Raw genomic sequence first — 5,383 nt, forward strand, 5'->3', positions numbered from 1 at the left:
ATTATTGGCAAAGAGCATTCAGATAATGAAAAGGACAAGCATTCATCCTGATATAGTTGAGTGATTCTTTAAGTTTTTTTTTCATAACAACAATAGCTTTATAAAATGAAAAGCTTCATACCAACTGCAAAAACAACTCACCACTAGCACTTGCGAAATTATGCCTTACGACAAGATGTTCGTTTTGACCATCAGACCTACAACAATGACCATGAGTAGCAACTACCATTATCATACTCAAGGGTTTTGAAAGTTAAACATCAACATAATGAGCTTAAGCAACAATATGATGAGCTTTAATTTTGAACATTTGAACATCGATGACCATTATACTTTTTCATGAACATAACTTGATATTTGAATTAAAATTATGAACTTCTCAATACTCCTTAAAGCACCATAGAATCTGAGATCAGTGAGAAGCTACATAAGAATCTACCATCACATCAATCTAGCACCAAACATAATAACACATAAACACTATAAATTAGTTTACATAAAACATATATATCTGAAAGATTCTCTAATCCTCCAAGCACATACAAAGTTAAAAAGTATGAAAAACAGTAAACAGTAGAGACCCCAAAGATTGCATTATAACACCAGTTGACTGCAGTTTTTCTAACTAAACCATATATATGAATGCATATTTAGCCATGAAAAATCCAGAAAGCGCAAAAAAGAAATAAAATACACACACACAAAGAAATCACTCCTTAAACCCGTAATCATATATTTGAATCATACATAAAGTTCTGATAAAAACTCTATTTTTATTATGACTGTAATATTGTTGGTATTTTACCTTTTAAATGTATCTATGATTTTTTTTCTAACAAACTAATTTAAGGAAAAAACAATGATCATTGGCATAAACAACTACATAAGTACTTATTACATATGTAAACAAATGCAAACAACCACAAAATATTTGTAAATTCGAAATTTTCAAGTTGTTGTTTCTTTAAGACAATAAGTCGAACACCGTGTGAGCATTATTATATTAACTTTCACCTTGATGCCTTTATCGAAATTCTTCATCTCAAAATCTTTTCAAAACTAAAAGGTTGATAGGAATTGATCTTAGTATTCAATCTCATAGACATTATAGCTTAAATCTACAAGAAGATGAAACTAGGGTTTCAAAAATCACAAAACGTAAATATATTTAGGATTTCTGAAAACAAATCGCATATCATTACATATAATATTCATTACCACTTGTAAAATAATGTAACAACAACAAATTAATCAAAGAAAAATCGAAACATAAACATCAACAAATAGCTCATTGAACCAAAACGAATCTAAAAACAGTAAAAATTAAAAACAAAAGCTTATCTTCTTCCGTAACTTGAAATTGAACCAAAACGAAATTTAAACACGAGAAATTGGAAACCAGTACGAGATCAGGTGAAGATTTACATGAAAGATTCGTAGTTTACCATGAGAATTCTCCATGAACTTAGCCAAAAAAGATGAAACATCGTCTTCAACGTTCGTGTAGTGAATTAGAAAATAAATTTGACCAGTAAGTCCTTGAAACTTTTGCCTATGAGTGGAAAACCATAGAAAGTTGGGGTTATTTACAAAAATGTCACTGTGTCCATAATTAAAAATTTTTAAAATTTAGAAAAAAGCACAACCACTTGTTTTAGTAGATGACTGGCTAATATTTGTTGTCACTATTGTCCTCACTGAAAATAGAGTCCTCATCCGATTATATATATATATATATATATATATATATATATATATATATATATATATATATATATATATATATATATATATATTATTGTCTTTGGCATGTATTAGACTACGACTGAAAGTCTTGTCAATTGAAAAAGGTGAGATGGAAAAGTGCTCTCGACCTCATATATTTGTAATAGACATTAATGTTATACTCATCTTGATCGAGAATAGCGCACAAAGTTTGTACACCTAGTGGATTTGTACTGTTATGTGCAGTGTAATGACCAAAGAGTTTTTAGTCTATCGATATTAGGTGTTGTTTTTTCTTTTTGAAGTTGTGGGTTGAAGTCTCTTATGAGACATATGTTGAATTAGGGGTAGATTAAATTTGTCTTTTAAAAATAAAATATGAGGGTGTATTGAATATAACATTCAAAAAAATCCAGTCTACTCTAAAAAGGAGATGTCACTTATATATTACATCCAGAGGTCTATATCAAATGTAATTGGTGTTTATGTTTGTACTTTAATGTTAATTCACGACATAGCATAAATATTGTTAATAAGCGTGTTTGGTTGATTGGAGATTCCACTATTATAAAAAAACTTAGTATTTAATTTAGGAGTTGAGTGGGTATTAAAATAGAAGAAGATGATAGCTCTCTCTACCGGTTATTGCAGTCAGATATATAGGTATCACAAGGTAAATATTTTTCTCAATTATATAGTCTTAATCTGTCACCTTAGCATCAGCTTTAACGTGGGATGATTAGATTTTATGTATGGTTATTACATCGATCTATGCATGTAACATCATAAATAACACTCTGATCGATATTTTCTCAATTTTTGCAGTAGTGAACAGTCCCTATCTTCGCGAATAGTCCACATATTCTCTCTAATTAACATAATCATTTTTGCAGATGTACAGTCTCTATCTTCACAACTTGTCTGCATATTCTTTGGCTTGTCATGATCTCCAACCATGCAGGATACTGTCTCTAAACTCATGATGAATGCGGTATACATCATATAAAGTGAAGCTTTTTAGGGATAGGTGTTCATATCATACCCACACAACGTTGGACTATATTATTTAAGGATTTTTTTTAGTACTTGTGAGATGTTCACATGGTTTTAGGTGTTTACTTCTGAACATAAAACTACAGAAGTTTTGTACATATTGTGTTGGATTTTAGAGGATCGATGAATAAATGAAGTGCTCAGTTTTGCAAAGTGGCAGGACCCTTGTTGGAAATAAATAAGTATCGAAGTTGAATGATTGAAAAAGAAGAGATCTTACATTCTCGATAAACTAGAGGTACATGTTATTTCTCGAGCCTATTACTCTATTAGACCATCGACTATAGAAGCTTATTGGAGTCTTGATTTGGTTAAATAAGTTTGCCAAACTCAAAAAAAAAAAAAAAAAAAAAACATTGTGAGAGTTTTTCCATCTCAATGCTTATTCCCTTTGCTTGTAATTAAATTTATAAGCTCTTACATAGAGCTTTTTTACGCTCTAAGTCAGTTAATTAATTTTCATCGCTATTCTATATAGTGGACTTTCTTAGAGATTTGTTATATTTATAATTGACGCCAAAAACTTAGTGAATTTTCTTTTTTCTATTGTGAACGCTCATTAGCTTCCAAAGGAAAAGATTGTGCCTAAACACCCCTTTTGTTAGCTAGACATGACAACCTTGTGTTGCATTAATTAATTGGAGTGAGACCGAAATAGATATCAATTGGGAAAATTACCAATTTTTTTCCACGCAAAAGGTGGAACAAGGGCTTGATCTCCCCTTTTCTTTTGTGCAAAATATATACATGAATACCTTTTCATATTCATTGTCAAAAATAGCCTGAAAATTTTTATCAAGTCTTCACCAAGAAGTAAAAATAGTCGTTGATATTTTTTAGGTATAGGAAAGGGAAGTGGTGATAAATGCTTGTTGAGAATAACATTGCACTGAAATTACCTGAAGCCCCCCAATAGGGTCATGCTATTGAGTGCTTAGAAATGTATACCTAAGATTTGCTAGGGAACAACATGCTCTAAAACAAAATATTGGAGTACCTTTTGCTGAGGTAGTGAGGTTGTCCCTACCACTTACAAGTACTCCTTATTTTATTAATATATTTTTTATAAGTTAGTTGTAATTAGAAACTGCTTTATAAGAGGTAGCTAAATGTGGAGGTTTGGCGGGTGGGTAACCGGTTGGTTAGTTGACCGGTCAATATACATTCTTTTTCTTATTTATTAAACATGTTACTCCTATCTTTTCTCTTAATTATTCTCCTATCAATGTGAAATTGTGATAGCTGTTATATTTTGATAAAATTAATAAGCTTTTAAGACACTTCTTATTATTTTATATGGATAGGAGGATAAGTAAAAATAAAAGTAGAAGAATATTTAATTTCACATATCGAATATGATTAGAAAGCTATACTATTGAAATAATATGGATTATATCAAAACTATTGAGGAGATTGTAAATATTAGAATTCTGTTTAAGCAAATTTTGACCATCCATTTGACCCATTGTGGATAGAGTGTAACCCATATTATGGTGTAAAATGTCAAGATTGGCACATCATGTGTAGGTAAGTGTAGATAAAGGCATTGTAATAGTGGTAACTGATTATGATAGTTGGTCTATAGATTGTATGATGTATAGATCACTCATTTTAGTTTGGACAAATTTTCTAAAGCTATTTTTCATGACAAACTTTTTAGAGTTATTTTCCATAATCAATGTGATAGAGGTATTTACGCATCCAAAGCGGGGGTTGATGTATAGTTTGTTGTTCGTTACCCACTACATCTATGTAAAACTTTTATAGTTTAAAATCAATGAAAAATAATTCGACAAAAAAATTGCATTTTCATCTCATTGACATTAGTTATACTTCCCACCCCCAACATGTTCTATCAGATCTTGCATGCCGACTGGGTCTAAAGCAAAGTATGGACCTTTGAGGATGTTTTGGGACCATGCCAACCAGGGGTGAAAACAGGATATCACAGTAGGAGTGTCATTGGAAAGTCAGGGGTTGCACGATAGCAGAAAAAATAAAATTTTCCACTGCGGTCTGAAAAGTCAGGAGTTACCGCTAAAACCACCCTTGATGCCAACAAGGGTGAGATGACTGTGGTGAGGTGGTGCTTTCCTCACCGTAAGACGAAAATATCTACCAAATAAAATACATGTAGAAGTCGAAACTTGCGAGTTTGGAAACTAATGAGAAATGTGGTTTTATTGAAGCCATGTAGATGCAGACGTTACCCCGACAACTATCACCCATCTGATTGGATACGGAATGTAGCAGGTGGTACGTTTTCTAGATTTCACTTTATTTCATCTAACAGTAACAATAATGATGTTCAAAATTCCATGTAGGGGCCGTTAAAGTAAGTTGTGACTTGTTTGTAGATAATAATTGGATATGACGATTTGAGTTATGCAATAGGGGGTAGGGTCCATTCTCTTTTTTAACGTTAGAACATGAGTTGTCTCTGTTCTATGTGCAAATAGGCAATGTCATAATTATTCAATAAACTTGATATGAAAAGATCGTAGTGTCAAGATCCCAAATCCCTCTATCTATTGGTATGAGAAGAAGACCAAATTCAAAATAACTTGCAACTCTATCCATGTTTGCTTTCCTCACATCCCACCCT

This window comes from Lactuca serriola, chromosome 3 (genome assembly GCF_051521515.1).
Source record: "Lactuca serriola cultivar US96UC23 chromosome 3, Lser_US96UC23_V15, whole genome shotgun sequence".
Lineage (NCBI taxonomy): Eukaryota > Viridiplantae > Streptophyta > Magnoliopsida > Asterales > Asteraceae > Lactuca > Lactuca serriola.